At 36.3% G+C, this 19156-nt stretch overlaps 1 long non-coding RNA gene across 2 annotated transcripts in view; it reads left to right on the top strand.

Moving 5' to 3' along the window:
• The window catches only part of LOC138686407 (uncharacterized), a 343485-nt gene that overhangs the window by 160865 nt on the left and 163464 nt on the right, over positions 1-19156 (top strand). For both annotated transcript variants that reach the window (XR_011325757.1, XR_011325758.1), the window contains exon 6: positions 6460-6510. This is a non-coding gene — a long non-coding RNA (uncharacterized lncRNA). The remainder of the gene's footprint in view (positions 1-6459; positions 6511-19156) is intronic.

Here is a 19156-nt window from a genome sequence, read left to right as displayed (position 1 = left end):
GGCTATGGCCTCTTGGGCTGTTTTCCAATGACTCATTTTTAATTTTAAAGAAGCATTATCTCTAGCTAGTAAATTAACAACAGCCTATAGTGCACACACACTGTCATCCATCTGCTTAAGGCTCTTGTCATTTGACACCAGTCTTGTATCTATAGACTTCATCTGGTATTCAAAAGCTATCAACCCTGCCTCCAAGATAGCCCACCTTCTGGCTCCAGGCTAGAAGACTGACTCTCCATTTCCAATTCTAATGAACACATAGCTAGCAGCAGTTTTTCCATTAAGGATCTAGTGTTCTTAGAAAACAGACAATGTTGGAATTACTTGGATCCAGAACTGCATGGGAAGTGTTTGTAAAAGAGACTGAACTACTTGAAGATTGTTCCTTAGGCAGCCTGACTTCTGTTTCTGCTCTTCTTCTGTCAAACAGTATACTTGGCATTACCTCCCGCTTGTAGTACGTTAGACATTAGTGTTATTACCACTGCATTCTGAGGAGTGGAACACATTAACAGATGAAATTCTTTCTATTAACTTTCAAACTAGGAGCACCATTGTTAAGGAGTTTTGAAAAATGTAAGGCAATACCAAAAATCTCATGACTAGTATGAATCTCCCAAATGAGAGAAAGCCATGATATTGTTAGAGAGGAGCAACTATTTCAGTTACTGACTTTTGTGTAATTTCAAATTTGGCTGCACATGAGGTGATTAGTATCTTTGCAAATTATTTCTAGGTAATCCGATGTCTGCTGTAAAGAAGTGGTAAGGATTTAACAGAGAATCGTGTCTCTCTGACAAGCTTCAGTCATTGCTGAAGTTCCAAACACCTACTGCTTCATCAGGGTTAGGGAACTTATTCCACGAGTAATTGAAGAAAGAGGGCTCATGTTCTAGACCCCAAAGGACATAATTTTTTTTCTTTTCCTGATTATGATAGATGTAGTTGTCATGGGCATAAGCGAGAAGAATTGACACAAGTCATACAAAATTGTAGTTAGGGATGAAACATAGGTGATGTTAGCATTTAAACATCAAGGAAGGCAGGGAAGGCAGAGTTTATCCTTTTATTTCCCCTCTGCCCACAAGCTTGGAGAAGTTCCATTTAGGCCATTTGTTTGTGATTTTTCTTGTCTGATAATCTGTGCAGTGAAAATATAGTCTGCTTTGTCATGGGGTTTGTTTTTACTGTGTACCTCAAAAAAGTCTCTTTTATTCATGTGTCCTGTATCCTGACACAGTGGATGTGGTGTCATGGTAGTTGCAAGAAAATAGAGCTCTGAAGGACATATGATTGACAGTAGTAACTCTGCCTTTGCTGACTCTTTGGTCAGGTGTGGAAAGGGAATGCAAAGTACCCGTACTAGTTTAACACGCACGTAATTATGCTTCAACATGTGATAGACCCAGAATGATATTCACATATGTTCAGTTGAGGAGTGAGTCTGAGAGAGAAACAAGAGACTTAAGATAATCAGGCTATTCTGAACCTTGATCTGTCAATGATGCCGAAATAGTGTAGTTCCATTTCTGTGAACTCCTGCTGATGACTTGTGTCTTGTTTCACAAATTTAGGGTCTTACCACTCTGCTATAAGTCATCATTTCCTACTGAGTTATCTTTGAGAGAAGGAGTCTTTAACTGGTGTTTGTGAGACTTTAGTTTCCTTTTGAACAGAAAGAGTCAAGTTATTTTGAGGAATACAGTGACAGTTTAACAAAAGTGATCCTAACTATATGTATTATTTAATAACATTCTCAGTTGCATGAGTCATATTCTTGTAATTTGTATAAAGAGTACAAGCAGTATCTTTAAAATGGATGGGGAAACTTTCTTGCATGTGCATCAAATATGAAACTGCCCTAGATTAATAAACCTTTGAGATTATTTTTCCATTTATCGGTGCTCTCCAAATCAAAATACTTTTTAATTTGATTTCAGTTGGGTAGTGTTATATCAAATGTTTCACTTCAGTACATAGTGAGATAATGTAAAAAAAAAAAAAAAAAAGCCCCTTATGCTCAGTCTTTGTAATATGTGACAACAGCATCAAATTAGAAGAGAAATGGCTGTTGATTTCTACTCTTTAAGAAAATAAGATTTGTATGTAAACAATTTAAAATAAAGCAGCTAATTTGCTTCCAATTGTATAGTATATAAAGCATTAGTAATGGAAGTAAATTAGGCATGATTTTTATTTATACATTTTCAATTGGGAAAATTGGCCCTTTACCAAATGTAGCCCTCACTCTGCAAACATTTGCTTACTTCTTTACCTTTAGGCATCTAATTAATCCTCCCAAAGTCTGGGGGACAAATTCTGTGGTTATAGTTTAGCAGCCATAACCATCTACAGGTTTGGAGGTCAAACAGAGACTTAAACTTACCCTGGAAAGCATACAGAGAAAATACAATAGGGTGCCAAAGAGACACTGGGATCCCTGTGCACTGTGCAATACTTCCTTGCCAAATGTGTTATGAATTTGCCAGACTTGGCTTTTGGTTCCGAAGGCTGAACAGTTTTCCAGTACCCTTCTCTAGATAAGCAAGCAGGTGTTTATATCTTCATTTTACAAACGCAGGAAGTGGTTTGCTTAAGGCTGCAGGCCCAAGAACCTGTTACTGGAGGGAAGGCTAGAACCGAACAACCCTTGGTTCCTGGTTCTGCATTTGGTTCACAGCAAAATGCCATTTTCCAAGAAAATCTGTGGAAATATGTACATAAATTATAATTATAAACATGTAGCTTACTGTGTCCAGTATATATTCACTGGTAGACAATGAGTATTAGAGGAATAATAACTAATCCTGTCGGATAGTGTGCAAGACTCCTTATGGTGCTTCATAAATAATAATCCATTCTGTAAAAGATTATTATACTGTGTAGCGCTTGCTACATAGGGCTGCATCCACAAACAGAATTAGGTATGCAGTACCCGATCTTCCACGGGATCTTTCATGTATTGTTTGTGTTATCTGCTGTGCAGTTGATTCATCGGAATGAGTTTATCAGGCAGATAATGGGCAGACAGTGTATTCTGTTTTTCAAATTATAATGAACAAACGACATTTCTATTTGTTAAAAGTGGAAAATGGATGAAAGATAAATTCCAAATTTCTATTTTTGTGGATCACCATTGCCTATGTAGTTAGTAGCACAGTTTTATTTCTGTGGTATGAAAAGTTGTTGGTTGTTTTTTTTTTTTAAATACAGACACTCACCAGACAAGGCAGTAATGTTACCCACTGACTTTGCCACTTGGTTTTGTAAAGATCTGACAGTACAGGATAAGAAGTAAAGGGACTCTCTGATCCAGAGGCCACTAAGGCTGTAAACAGATTTCAGTGGATAAGGTATCAGGCCCAAAGTGTAAAGAGTGTGACTGAATAGCAGTGGTACTTGGTATACAGAAAAGTCTGGAAGTGGCTTTTGGTAGCGACACAGCTTTTTAGCTATTCCATCACAAAATATTCTAAACACATTTGCAGAATGTTACCATTACACATGAGCATTTTTCTTTACTGAAAACATTTTATGACCATCCAAGTACCTCACAGGAGAAGAGAACTTTAAAAAAACAAGATACCTTCAATCCCATCTTTTATAGTCAAATCTGCTTCAGTCTAACTGAAAACTGAATCTGTAAATTGCCCTATATAACAGCCTATGCTGATTTTTTTCCAGTTCTCTGTATGGGTAAGTGTAGCAATAGTCACAAGGTATATTCTCAAAAGTGTGTGAAATCTCTGTAGAGACTATAAAGTACAGCACCAAATTTCAAGGACTCAATGTAAGAAGTACCTTGGCTAGTCCATTAATTTGTTAATTATTAGCCAAATTGTCTTGTAGGAAAACAATGTTTTAAAAATTGACCCGTGGAATATGAGTCCATAACTAGCAAGGTATGTGTTCAGTATTTGTACAGTTAGATATTTAGTAAATAATGATAGTAAATAATACTGTAAAGTCAATAATACTGAATATCAGGGGTACCAAATTAAAAAAAAAAATCCCAAGAAAAAGACCTGAAAAGAGATTTTATTAATGAAAAGAAATACTTTACTGTAGGAGAAATACTTTTTATAAAGAGAATGAATGACAGAATATTTCAAGCTAATCTAAAAACCAAAACTTATCTCAACCTCTGTCCCTTTCATTCTTTGCCCAAAACTCATTTTGTGCAGTCACAATGTCTTTTCTCCATATCTAAATATTGAACAATTACACTATAAGCTCAGATCTGCAGACTTCTTCGGATACATCAAATGTGGGCTGTACATTCAGAAATCTTTCTCTTCTTCAACCTCTCACAAGCTAATGGCAAAAATCTACAATAGCTCCTTTCTTACCCTTCATATACATTTCAGAAATGTAGGCAAAGAAACAGTCATTCCTCTACAAGCTGGAACTCTCAGCCTGCCTCAACCACCTTCCAAAACTGTCATGACTACCAATTTTTGCCTATTGATATGATTAAGAACTTAATGATACACCCAGTGCATCCTTTCTGAAAAATATTCAAAAATTACATCTTTAGATCGAGCTACAACCCCTGAGTAAATGATAAGTTTAGAGGACCTAGGTCAGAGATAAAATTGTATTTTGGATCCTAACTATTCCTTTTCAGGTATCTAACTCATGTGAGATTCACTCAGATCTGGACAATAAATTCCTTAAGATCTCCAGACTGTTGACCCATTCTTTAAGAAATAATTTTGTTTTCGGCATAGACTTCCCTGTGTTTCAAACATTTTTAGATGTTTGGATTCATGTAAATAAAAATTTAAAGCTACAGATGTCTATCCATAGTTTATCAAGCTATTTTCAGGCTTTCCTTATCAAAAATTCAAATTAGTTTCTTTTGATTATGTTTGAAATGCTGCAGTAATAGGATGGAGGGCATTGAATCAGCTATTCGCTACCTGAAGCTTTATTCTTGTTTTGGCAGAAAATTTATTCCCTTCGTTCGGTTATTTAGGATCTTTTTTGTCCATTTCTATGCTGGAATCTTTAACAATATTTGTAATCTGAAATATGTAGCTGAGTGATGAAACAAGGCTTAGAAAATGCTATTTTCAAAGAATGGCTGAGTGCCTGCAATTTCTATGATGTTCAGGACAATATATCTGTATTTTAATCAGCTGGTTGCAAATGAAGAAGCATGCCATTGTATGATTAATGAAAACTGCTGTTTTTAAAGTTACGGTAATATATGTATGTTAAAAATTTAGACTATTCTTTGTAGCTATTAAAGTTTGCTATTAACATCAGCAACATTGCGCACTAACATCCGACTACTTGCTGTATTGTACAACCGTGAGCTTAAAGAAACATACTTTTATTCAGTGATGGTGCATTGATACTATGAAGTTAAGGGAGCATGATTTAACTTCAAACATCATGCTATGTTTCCAATTAACCATTAAGTTGTCATTTACATTAAACCCAAATGTTTTGATAGGAAAAAGCAATTGCTGTAGCCAGAAAAAAAAAATCAGACTTTATACAGATCCGTTCAATAGGCAAGAGTTCTTGATGTGTTATAAGGCAGTGGCTTCACAACTCTTGGGACAAATTGCAATTTGATCAACTGCCAATAAGTGAGGTCATACTCGTATCTTTTTTATTTGTTTATTTTTAATTTGTGGGTGAAGACTGTGCTCATTAAAGTGAGGAACTCCACACTAGTTTTAGAGAAGTGTTACTATATTCTATGTAATGAATTGTGTACACTTATATCCTTTTCAATAGTTCATCTAATTTTCCTTGGAATTGCATGGAGTACTTTATTATTTAAGTATTTTTCCAATCTCTACTATTTATATTTCTGGTACAAACCTGCATTTGATTACGCTCGTATAGTAGATGCTTTGTTTTTTCTATGTGCTCTTCTGCTATGGAAGTGAGCTTGTTGCCTTTTTTTTTTGCTTTGTTTTGACAAGTAAGAGAAATAATTGACCAAGTAGCTGAGTTAAAGTTATTCTCTGCATTTTGGGATTTATAGTGAGTACAATGAATTTGAATTACCGTAGACCTTTACAACTTTATGTTGTTTTCTGGTCATATCATGGAGTAGAAAATATTTTCATTATGTATTTTAGCAAAATAAGTAACTTTTTTCTTTGTTTCTTATTTGTTAATAATGGCATGGCCCTTGCTTTTCTTGTTCAAATTTTGTCAGATTAGTTATTGAGCTTATTAGAGAAGTACTGAGAAGATCTATTATGGTGTCAGATAGATACCAGTGGCTTAATGCCTTGGCCACAAGACTAAGCAATATCAGATCACTGAGGCCTGTGACAGTTAAAATATCCAGATTGTGTCTGTAAATGTTTTCCCTTTTGAAAATGTAAACTTTCAGCATTAATGCTGCCATTACCAGAATGTTGCTGACATTGCTTCTATGTTAGAAGATCATTACTGGACTCATTCCTGACATGTAACATTTCTTTTCTTCAGGGAGGTGAGTGGACAAGCACACAGAGCTCACTGCTGAACTACTGAAATTGGGTAAGTTCTCCTGTTGTCTTCATTGGTACTGTGTGGCTTCCAAAATATGTAAGGAGCTGATGGAGAAAGCATCTGCGTAGTTCACATTAGTAGAGAAATTTGTTTATTGTACTTTGCACTGAGGTTGTTTCTATTCTTGTACACAGTGTGCCTGGTAAACAGTTTGATGTTTGATTGCCTTTTAGCCTTTCCAGATGACCTACATGGAGATTTTTATTTTGATTTCTACTGACTAAGGTGTTTTCTTATTTCCTGCTTTGTCACTCTGTAAAAGCATAGAAAATTCACCCTAGCTTGGAGGACTATCACAGGTGCTATGAACCACCTAAGACTTCATAATAAATGCATTCCTCAGAGAGAGGCTAAAAAATCTTTTGGGGGGCTCTGTGTATCTTACTTCTACCTAGATTGAGCTAATGCTGCAGACCTAGCCTATAACAAATGGAAAGAAAAAGAAAGAATTGCAATGTGATCCAAGGATCACTTTTTCACCTAGTCATACACTCATTTCCCACCTTTCTGTCCCAGCATTTTGACTGCCTCCTTCATCCTTTATGGTTCTTTCTCTGTAACGAAGATGGTCCTATGCAGTGCGCTGAAGGCATTATTTCCCCCTTAATGAAATGCCACATGTTCTCCTACACAGTGCAGGAGCGTATGTTCTGAGCTTTGGTGGACTGCCAGCTCCACTTACTATGTGGGGGGAAAACCACACAGAAGTACAATCCTTTTCAAGCCTTTTGTTCCCTACAGAATGTATTAACCAGACTGAAAGCAGCTGTGCTTGCTTCGGCTGTAAGGATGGTATATCTGAAAAAATGTAACCAACCTTTCCCATGCCGTGAGTTTCAGTCTACGTAAGTACAGTTCCTTCTCTAGCCTCCAGTAAGAAGGGAACTTAAACAACAAACCAGCAAATTTTAGAAAGCTATGAAATTAGAGAAAATCAAATGGTTGTCAAATGGACTTTCATTACTCTTTATTTATAGTAACGCGCATAAAATTGCAAAGAATAAAGTAGAAAACTTGAACTCCCATGAAAGACATTTTGCACTGCATATATTGTTGAGTTAATGTGAAATACCTGTTTAAATTGGCTCTTTCTGTAGTTTCCTCGTCATACATCTTAATGTCAGCAACATCTGTGACAGAATTGCAATGTGGATCAGTGCAGATTATCACCAGTTAATAAAGAGTCAAAAGCATGTTATAGGTAGCACAATCTCTTCAGTTTATTTCTATGGATAATCTACACATATGTTTTCAATAAAAACTTACATTAAACAAAAGTTATGTACAGCATGATATGTGAATGACTGTTCTTGGCATAGCATTTGCTTGTTCAAGTTCAAATCCTACAGCTTGGTCTCCTCTTCTGATCTTAGCTCCAAATAATTCCTTTTTAGTTAACAGTGCTCTAAAGAACAATTTGAGCTCTCATTTTCACATAGGTCTCACAAGAGAGGTACTCATAACTTTATGTACATCCCTATAATCGAGAGGGAAAATACTGAATTATTGTATTCAGAGGATCATTCCTTAAACACTGATTCTCAGACTGAATGGAGATCATGGGGGAATCTTTCATCTTAACAGTGTCATTTTAAGTCACGCCATAAAAAAATCAAAATTTCAATAATTTCACCTGGAAGTTTTTGGATGCACTGCTGACTCATTAAGTGTGAACTGTAGTTTTCAAAATGTTCTCAAGGATGTCCAGAAATCACAACAGCAGAAAAGGAAACCATATTCCCCAGCACCAGAGGCAATTTTGAAAATATAATTCTAGTTATTAGTGGATCTTACTAACTGTACAAAACTTCTGTCTTATCTTTGTTACCACAAAAAATACTTTTTCTGAGAGTACTGTTTCTGAAGAAGATGTTTATCCCTAATTGAATGCCTTTGAGATGGTGGCACTTTCCATTTTATGGAAATACTATAAAGCTTTGAACACTGACCCTCAGAAGGGCTCTAGGGGTGAACAGACAGCTATCTAGGACCCCAAGACCTACAGGGTACAAACTGGATAAATTAAACAGTGCTACAAATTATCTAGTGTTTGAATGGGTAAAAGATGGCATATGCCGCCTCAGTCTCTACAAGTGTTCCCCACAAGCCTACTAGCTTTGTTTAGTTCTGAATAACAGGTCAGCATTTGCTATCAGTCCAGCAGCCACCATGGATGATAGAAATAGGCCTAGCAGTTTAACATTTAGTTATAGCCAGCTTCATTTTTCTGCATCTTGTGAGCCCTTAAAGTGCTCTCACAGTAAGTGCAAACACTGCAGATGAAGATTGTAGACTCAAAAAAAACATTGGTTTCAAGGAAATGGTTTTAGGAGCAGAGTTTTTTGTAGGAATGTCCATGTTGTGGACCCAAACTACCTGATAATCAAAGTTTTAAACCAGTGTGGCTTTCCCCTGGTAGCCAAAGAGATTTGCCCTCCCACCTGTGTTTAAGGGCACTCACAATAATTGGCTGGGGGCTTCTGTAGAAGTGTCACATACATAGCAAACTGTCTTTTATTTGATGTGGTAACAGCAGGGGATGACTGCAAGTATGGTATTTCTTCTTAGTAATAGTAGTGTTAATAATTTATTATCATTAGTTTTTAGTAATGTAAGAATTAATAGTAAAATCAGTAATCATTGCATCTTCAGTGGTGTATATCTGTGGTTGCTGTTATCCTGTGTGTGAACAAATTATGTATTTGATCTTAGAGCAGCACAATGTCACTGTGATTATAGATGCCTAAATAAGCACTACGTGTATATAGTGCATCCAGCTCCCTCATATGTGGTAGGTGATACATGTAGTGATATGTCAAGCCATCATAATACATCTTGCTGATTTAATGGTCATTTTACTACATTCCATGCATCTAAAATAGGAAAGGAAAGGAACCACCAGACTCTGTGCTTGTGTGGTTTGGAAGTCTTTGTCTCTCTCTGCCAGGACACAAAAGTTGTCAGAGCTCAGTGGACTTTTTGTGGGCACTGAGTCTGAACATTCAATAACTCAGTGTGAAAGCAGAAGCAGTAATGCATAAGCATTGACAATAAGGAGCAAAATGCACTTAGATTAAAAAAAAAAAAACCAGGAGGTTTTCTTGCATACAGTAGGCCTAGCCCTTTCAGAGATGAAAATAAGCAGATTTCTGAGATTCTTGATGCTAACTGTTTGAATTCACAAAATAAATAAATAAACTTTCCCCAAATGAAGCCCTGCTTGAAGCACTGAGCATGCCAGTGGCAAGTTCTGCTTCAGACTCCAAGAGATAAAGTACGTTAGCACATATCGGTTAGCCTAATTTATTCAGTGTCATTGCCATATCACAACCTTCTGTTTGATTTTCTTATAAACTAATAATTTCCTGAATGAACTAATACTGCCACAGCCACTAGTACCTCTGCCTTGTAGAAGTTTTTTATTGTTGTGTATGCAACTAAATTGAAATATCTTTCACTTGAAATATTGACTTTAATATCTCATTTGAAAAATTCATGAAGCCTTTGATGTTAAATCCATACTCAATTTAGCCAAATGCCATTAGAATATGCAATACGCCTGAATACAGAGAGCATTATTGTCTGTGTTTCTGCAGAAGAATTACATTTTATGACTGTAACGTCAGAATCTTTTTTGGATTTGTTCATGAAGAAAAGAAAGGGAAAAGCAGCACATTAGAAGCAAAATGAAAAGTGGTATTGATTAGGCTCTCATTTACCCTCTCTTTACTTCAATCCCTAAATGCATGGAAATAAGGGTTGTGCCACAGCAAGTAACAATGCTCTGTAATGAATGGAACAATCTTTAGAAAATTAGTGTAAACATGTATGATAGTGCACAGATGTTGCTCCTAGTAACTGTCGTACATTTATTTTATATCTCCATTTACATACGTCTCTTTATTTCCTAATAGTATCATAATAGAAACATGACAATAGTTAATGATTTCATAAAACATGGAATGTAAAGCTGACAGAGAGGTAGAACATTAATTGAAACCTATAGCTATAGTACATTAGAATTACATCTCCTAAATGACTCATGATAAAAATATCCCTCTTTTACAGAGAAAGACAAAGACAGGTAAAAAACTAGGCTTTCAGCAAATTAATTTTTTTTTTTTCCAGTAAAACAGAGACTGGCAAATGTTGCAAAATCTCCTGAGTGCTAATAGAATGGTGTTTGCCTTTAGTAATTTATGGGCACTTTTCCCCCAGCTATCGATCACATTTGGAAAAAAGTAAACTGCATTAACATTTTAGGCAATAACGGCTCCAGAAAATGTTTGATTTTTATCACTACCAAAACTGACTTGGTTCTTCAGCAGGTGCGGGAGAGCGGCGTGCATCCAGCCTGTAGCGCGTTTATGCGAGTACCCAGGTCTAATGAAATGAACTCGATGTAAACCAATGCTTTGAGCTTAAAACATAAAAAGTAGGTTGATGGCACAAGTCAGGAGGCTGCTGTGTAGCAGTGTAATGAGGTGTCCAGAGGACCTTGGGGTCTACGGGGGTTAAAATGACCAAGATAAACAAAAGTGACAAAGGAGGAAGGGAGAACTGCTCTCTGCCACCATCTTCTGGCCAGTCCTTGGGCATAAACCGCCTCTGCTTCATCTCCCACATGGTTTGCCAAGTCTCCTGTTGCCTCAACTAAGAGAACAATCACAGCCATTTTAAGCAAGCTCATACTGGAAAAAACCCTTATTTTTAAAAATTTCCAAAGGGCAAGTGGATCTTAACAAACTCATGCAGATGTATATTAAAGTGGACAGTGCAAAATGCCAGACTAAGGGAGCTGAAAGCTCTGTGAATGAATCCAGAGAATTAGTGCCTGTGATTTTATTCTTAGAATTAGGGGAATGTGTTGTTTTGGTCAGTGATGATGGCTTTCATGTGGTCACATGGTCCTGAATGCTCTAGAAATGTGTGTTATGTGTGATGGTGACTGGACTAAAAATTCCTGCAGAATATTTATATAGTGTGCCAGGAAACAGCTTCATTTCAATAGTTAACACTTTTTTAACCTCAGGGTTAGTGTGACAGCTGTTCCCTGAACACAAACCCTTGTGGGTTGCTTTAGCTGAAACTCGACATAGGTGCAGAGAGGCAGTTTGAAGAATTAAGTCTGATTGACCCCTTACTAAATTTTTTCTTGCTTTTGTTGATGTCCTTCCATTTAATTATCTCTTGCACTCATTAAGTATTTGGAGACTGCTTACAGAACTTGCAGCTTTATTATTGGAAAGCAGTGTTGTAAGGTAGATTGACACTGAAAGTGAAATTAGATTTGAAGATCCAGACTTTAGATTCCTGGTTTTACCATGGGCCTTTACCATTTGCAGAAATCTGTGAACTACAGAAGTGAATTGAATGAAAGTTCTTATTATATTAGTTAGTGTTATTGTAGATGACAACAGAGCACGATAGATTGATATTTGATTCCTCTATAATTAATTGTGACAACAACAAACACATGGAATTCATTTACAAAATGTGTACAAACTGAAACTGCTATCCTTCTGATTCCTTTCCTTGCTCAGGTCATTTCATACTTTTATCTCTCCAGAGCTATAGAATTATATTGCCATTTGGTCATATGTTAAATTAAATGTGACAAGTTAAAATAGATGTTAAAGTGAGCGCTCCTACAAATCAATTAGCAGTTGATTAGTACAGTTTATATTTTTTCATAAGAAGTAGAATCATGTATATTATGAGTACAAATGAAGGTTAGGTATTTCCACATACTGGAAGAAATTTTTTGAGTTGAAGATCATGTAAACGATATGATCTGTATTATGTAGAACCAATTAATATGCTTGCTTGTGCTTTAAACTAATATGCAAACATTTCTTGGAGATCTCGTACCCTAGTGCTTTTTCTTCAACTGACAAAAAGAACCTCAGAGCATCTGTACCTCAAAAGGAGATTATTTTTTACATTATGCCAAATAATATGAAATAGTCTGAAGTATATATTAAGATGCAGCATATAGTTTATATGTACCACTGAATCTGATACTGGTGAATAAAACTTATTAGAAAAATCCATTTGCCATGCCTGAAGACTTTACGGTGAACAGTTTTACAGATCTCATTTTTCAGATCTGAATTTTATTTCAGAAGCTTTGCATTATGCTGACTAATGAAGAATTGTGGGAAAGGACACAAAAGTTGTATCAAAAAGAAAGAAACTTTCAGCTGCAATTTAGAAATATCGCACAAATCAGCATGTGGCTATACACCTGTGTGTATCAAACATGAAAATACATGCTCCCTAAAACAAATTGCATCCTTTATTTGGATCACTTACTCAATGGTCTTGAATTTCTGACTTTTAGTTTCAACTAGGTAAGATGAGGTGGCCCGTTCAGCCCATGTTATTAAAGAAATTGGTTCACCTATTTGATTTCATGTCATTGTAGTTCCAGCCATTCATTTATTCAATAAACAGTTTGGTATGTTCTGAGAAAAAATGAATATTGATTAAAAAATCGATCGCTTATTAAGAAACAGTCTAAGGGAAATTGTTTATCCAATCAATTTTAATTTTTGATTTGTTATTTATATTTTCCAATTTAATCCACCCCTGCCTTATGCTCCCAAACTACCAAGCAAATCAGGAGGAAGGGCAGAGAGACACTGGCAGAAACTGTGCAAAGAACACAAAACCTAATGCATTCATTTTAGATTAGGCTGGTTGAAATAGGCCATAGTAAAGGAGATTGTGATTGAAAACTGTGGATACATTACCTCATGCACCTTTGGCTATTGGACTGAAACTTTAACTTTTAACAGGATTTATTGGGCTCTCTGCTTCCTACCTATTACATCAGTCAACTCCGACGCTGTCAAAACACAATAGTTACAAAAATATTACGGTTTTCATCTGAGCTGGCAGAGATTCTGAGTGTGGAGGCTGAACGCACAAGGCAGTGAGAGAGACCTACACAAGAGCTCTGGAACATTTATCTGTTCTCTTGACATGAGACCTAGGCTGTGAACAGAGTTGCTGAATACTACTTTCTGCACGGGAACAGACTAACGATCTGATCTGTGTTTTATCTGAATGTGTGCAATAATTCTAGCTTCATTGTTCATTACATTAATAAAGAAGGCTGTCTTGATACAGGCGATAGATAAATACTTCTGCATCCCAGTGACTAGTTTGCTCTCTTTGGGATTTTCATACACAAGTTGGAAAAGATTCATATTACTTCTGCCTCTGAATTTGCCTGGAGTTATGAATCTTCCCTCTCCACCCTTATGAGTGTGACTGAATGTAGTTCTCCTTTTTAGTAAAGCAGAGGTGTGGTGATCTCTTCATATTTAAAGTTGGTACTAACTGTGCCTTGCTCACCTGACCTCCCATACCTAACTTCATGTCGGAATGTTATTTTTCAAGAAATATGGAGATATATGTGTAAAGCATGGGGGAGTTATTTTAAGGATTTAAAGCCTTGCTTCTGGACACCTGTTTGGGACAGGCACAATACCAGAATCAAGAAACTTCCTCTATATACGTGTATCTGTTCTTCCATGGGGAAGGATGTGGAAACACTACCTGTCATGCTGCATTTGTGGGCCTTGGGTTTATAAATAAAAACTCACCCTCTTGTGAACAGCTGAAAAGTGAGACTGCTTGAACAAGAACCAAATAGGCAGGGTGGAAGGCTGGGGCTACATGGTCTGAGATCTACAAGGGAAGGAGGGCGTCTTTTGTGGAGGATAGCTTACAAAAGGAGCCTTGCATGGCTTTCAGCCTCTGTGGAAACCCAAGGCCTTGAGGTATGATTAGCAGTGTTAAGTAATGAAGGATAAACCTTATTCAGACTAGTTGTGTTGTTAGTCTTCCAAGTATGGAAGAGTAAGGGAAGAACTAATGCATATATATTTTTTTTTCCTCCAGTTAACACATATTTTATATGGGAGTTGAGATTTCAAATTATACATAAAAGCAAAACTAATGTTAACCTGGCTTGTTTAGTTTCCTTCTGCCTTTTAAAATTCTGTGGGAAATTTTCACTGGTCATGTTTGTGATGAGTCTTATGGAGAGCTTTTATACTAAAGTTGGCTTTATCCATTATATTTCCTGGGATTCTGCATGTTGATGACCTTCTCACTTTTCTCTTCATTCGTATCTTCTTTCATCAGTTTTTAAAAGGCAGATGAGGTATGCCTTGCCTTTCATTTCCTTTTCCTCAGTTCACAAAGGAACTTGAATCTGCTCTGTCATTGAAACAGAAAAAACCCCCATGTTCTAAAATGTCATTTTTTATGCTTAAATAATACAGATTGTAGTGTAAGAAACTATGAACAGGATGAAGCTAAGTACAACACTTACATAAATGTTTAAAAATACTCAAAGATAGTAACACTTTGTTTTGCAACTCAGGGATGTACACAACAGGCTTCCCTAAGGTCTCTCATGGATCCAGTTCTACTCTCTGATGATATGACAGCAGATACTGTTAAAAATTTTTTGGCTGACACCAATCAGGAAGAGTTTGCAAGCACTTGGGAGATGAGCTTTAGAATTCAAAAGATCTTGATAAATATTGGGGGGGGAGAAAAACTAGGTGCAATTCCAGGTTGCATGATCGGGACCCTCAGATTTAAAATCAGGGAGAAAATTATTCCTTGAAGTGTGAAACCTGAGATGCAATACTCTGCCTGGTTTTTGGTCAAGATAAATGTGGGCTAATCAAAGACTTATGAAACAGAACAAACAAACCCCCTGGAAACTCCTGCCTTTATCTAGCTGAGAAAAGACTGAGGGGTGAATACTATAAGCTCTAAATGATGGCTATGAATAGGATAGTGACCAAGTGTTCCCTATGTTCACTAAGAGCAGGGCAAGAAATACTTTAATGTGTAGCAAAAGCGATTTGTATTAAATATAAGGAAAGAAGACAGACAATAATGCTAATTAGGGAATGGGGGCAGCTATTTAAGGAGGCTGTTTAATTGTCATAATTTTTAAGAAACAGACAGATTATAACTTGTTTATAATAGACCCTGCTTCAAAGTACAGAGCTGCACTGGTTCACCTACTGAGCTGCTTCTCCTCCCTTCCCTGACAGCATTCTTTGATTAGTTTAACTGCTGATTACTTCTCCCAGATTAAGTCTCTGAATAAGAAATGGTTAAATAATTTGGAGACTATAAATTGCTACTACTACCCATCATTTTTCATTTCATTCATTTCATTGCATTGCTGTATTTGGGGCCAGATGTGCATGGCATTAATGGACAGATATGAGTATCTGATAAGGTAAGATAAGATATAAGGACAGTTTGATACAGAGCAAGTTAGACTCAGGTGTTTATGTGGGTTTATCCATAAGGGTAAGGGTGTGAAAAGTTGGATCCAAACTCCCAGACATTATTCCATGAAACCTTTATCTCCTGTAGATGTGATCGCTATAGAAAAAGCTAACCAATATTGATTCTACCTAAATTTCCATCTGACGTCATCCCAGGGTGATCAGTAAATATTCAGGAAGGGTAAGACAATACTGAATTGCTTCATGCATCTGAAAAATTAACAGCATTCAGTGTAATACATTGAAAGAGACCATAGGAGTGCTGCACATTGCCTTGCCTTTCCAAAGACCAGATATTGCTATAGGTCACTATGAAAAAAGATCTAGAGATGAAAGTGCTCTAATCTTTTTTCCAAATTTGCAAAAGATTTTGTTTTACTTGGAGCAGCAGTAAGCTTTATTTAAAGATAAAGCCCGAACGCTGTATATATTTGCCCGTTCAAGGCTAGTTAAATTTAATGACATTATATTGCCACAAAACAAATGTAACAGCCTGGAGAACTGTGCCCACTGTGTTTGTTTTAAAGGAAGCCATGAGTTTGAACTGAAAGTCTTGTAGAAAATGAATGATGATTAATTTTCTAGGGCAACTATCCTTTTGAAAAACCTACATATATGCTCATGCTTCTATCTCATGGCTCTCCCAATAATTCTTGTAGGATTTTTCCCACAAGGACTTCCAGGTGTAATGCAGAGTAGTCCTGTTGCAGTCACTCCTGAGTGTAAGCAGAGGCCTGTTGTGTTTATAGCATCAGGCTTAAAGTGTACTGTAGTTAATTGATGTCGCGATAATTTTGAATAACTTTAAGAAGCTATTTGTATTAACATCTTCATGAAAATGTGAAGAGCTGGTAAGAAGGTACATTTGTTCTTAATGAACAACCTTGATTCATTAGGGCCCTGTGTGTTAGTCTCTATGTACCAAAGGAGTCTAGACCCCTCAACGTGTGATATGACTGGTTATCATTGTGAATTTTTCTTTTTTATCCTATTTTCTGCATTATTCTAATCTTCTCTGTATGAATGGAATTGCATCCCTTTTTGCTTGACAGCAAAGACAAACATCAAGCTGTCCAGAAGATAGAGTGCCATTTTATTCCTTTGTTGAAATTCTTGATGGGATGGGCAAAACATCAGCAAACACTCAAGAAAAACCTCCTGACCCTCCAATTATTCTTGCTGGCATCTTTAGATATTTTTAATAATAATTTCCTTTTTGAGAAATATTGAGTCCTTTGTGCCGGAACAAAAACAAAAACAAAAAAAACAAAAAACAACCTCAAACTTTATTTAATTGCTATTTGGTCAGAACCTGAGTTCTACAGTAGTCCTTATTTAAACTAAATTAGTGCTCAGAATGTTATGTCTTCCCCACTAGAATCCTTGAAATTCAAGCGAAGCATACTATACTAGAATCATTGTGTTAAAATGGCTATTTATGATTGTTTTAAACCAAATGGTTTGAACCAGCTTTATTCCCAGGCTCACATTAAATAGCATGCACACTGCTGCTGTGTAATTATGGCAACACATTTTAGAATGTTCCTTATGTGGACAGAAAGGAGAAAAAAATATATTACCACGTTATTCAACATGAAAAACTATTAAAGCCTCCAATTCAAATATGCCTTTTTGAAACTATTGAATTAACAGAGTTAGATTAAAATATAAATGCACTTTTAAAGTAATATTTTATTTTCAAAACCCATTTTCTCTTTATATTATTTATACAGTTGGTGTGTTTGACCAAGAGAATTGATATATTGTCCTCAATAGGGTAAATACCCACTGTGATTACTTCTTTAATTGCCAGAGCAATCTTTCTCCTTTCAAAGAAAGCAGTAAGTCACTACTCAAGAAAGGAAGTCCATTGCTGTTTCTCCAAGCACAGTTTGTATCCAGAAGATGAGCCTGTCCTTCCTGTTTCTCTGTAAAATCATAAACCTTATACTCTGTACATACAGTAACTTACTGCAAGAACAGTGTATTAAACCAACCGCTCCCCCTGTGTTTGTGCCCCTGTTAGAAAGGAGGTAGTCAGGCTTACTGCCACCTACTAACACTGAGCTGTACCCAATGTATTCTTTGGAATTCATGGTTCAGTATCTTGATAACAAGATAAAAATATTGCATGGTGTTAAAAACATCAGAGATCAATTTAAACGGATGGAAAGTATAGTGTTTATTCACATTCCCAGGCACAAAACTGAGTATGTTCACTACACAGTTTGGGTGCTTAATAAGCCCAAGTCCCAATGAATTGGTTCTTGACAGTTATGAATGGTAGACTAGCTGCATTAAAGCAATGAGGGAGCTAACAGCAGGTTTGAAACTGGGTTTGAATAAATCATCAACCAAACATATAACGGCATTATAACAGTAGGCCAAAACCTCTACAGCCATGTGATTGCTAGTTGCCAGGAGACCATGGATCTTGGGCATTCTGAAAATATTGAAATAATTTTAGCTGTCTCAAATTTATAGAATCTTTGGAAAAATCTAATACATTTGAATTTATTAAAATGTAACTACTTTGTCAGGGTGCATGTAAAGCTTTTAGACAAAATACGGCTTTTTAGCTAAAACGGTTTCTTTTGCACATTGATCTGCTTTCTTCTGTATGATTTATAAAGTATTTAGAAAGAATATTTGCAAAATGTGATGTAGTATTTAAAATCTTGACTGCAGTAATTCAGTGCCTCTAATGAACACATGCAGAATTATTGTTGTGCTCTTAGGTGTCCATCCTGCCATCCGTTTGCTTACATGGGTAACTTTATGCTTTAAAGTAGTTCAGTGGAGGTCAAATGCACTGCTTTCATGTTTAAATTTAATCACATTAACAAGCCTTTAAAAGCTAAGATCTAATACTCTGTCTGCAATTACCTTTCCTGCAAAAAAACATTGTTAGATTATGTCAGTGGTAGAAGCATTACATCAAATCCAGTGGGTTTTGTCCCCATTTTTCAGAAGGAATTTTGCCAGATATGTGTGTATCTGTGCTGTCCACAGATGCAGTGTATAAGTGATAGGCCTGATTTACAGTGGAATTTTTAGGCTGTCTTCTTATTTTGGGGATAAAATGTTGAACTTAATTGAATTGAATTAAACAGATAGAAGTTTATTTGTCTGATGTGTGGCCCCAGAGAGGGAAGAGTCAGAATGACTCCTCATAGACTGCTCATCTAGCTCACAAGCCATCTTCTGAAAAAGAAGCAACATGCACTCATCACTAGCACTTGCTGTACAACTTGGGACAAGTGTAGGAGACCTCAGAGACTGTTCCAAACAGCTGAAAGATGGAG

Source organism: Haliaeetus albicilla, chromosome 8 (assembly GCF_947461875.1).
Source record: "Haliaeetus albicilla chromosome 8, bHalAlb1.1, whole genome shotgun sequence".
Taxonomy (NCBI): domain Eukaryota; kingdom Metazoa; phylum Chordata; class Aves; order Accipitriformes; family Accipitridae; genus Haliaeetus; species Haliaeetus albicilla.
The sequence above is the reverse complement of the archived record's forward strand: the minus strand, read 5'-3'. Positions and strand labels throughout refer to the sequence as shown.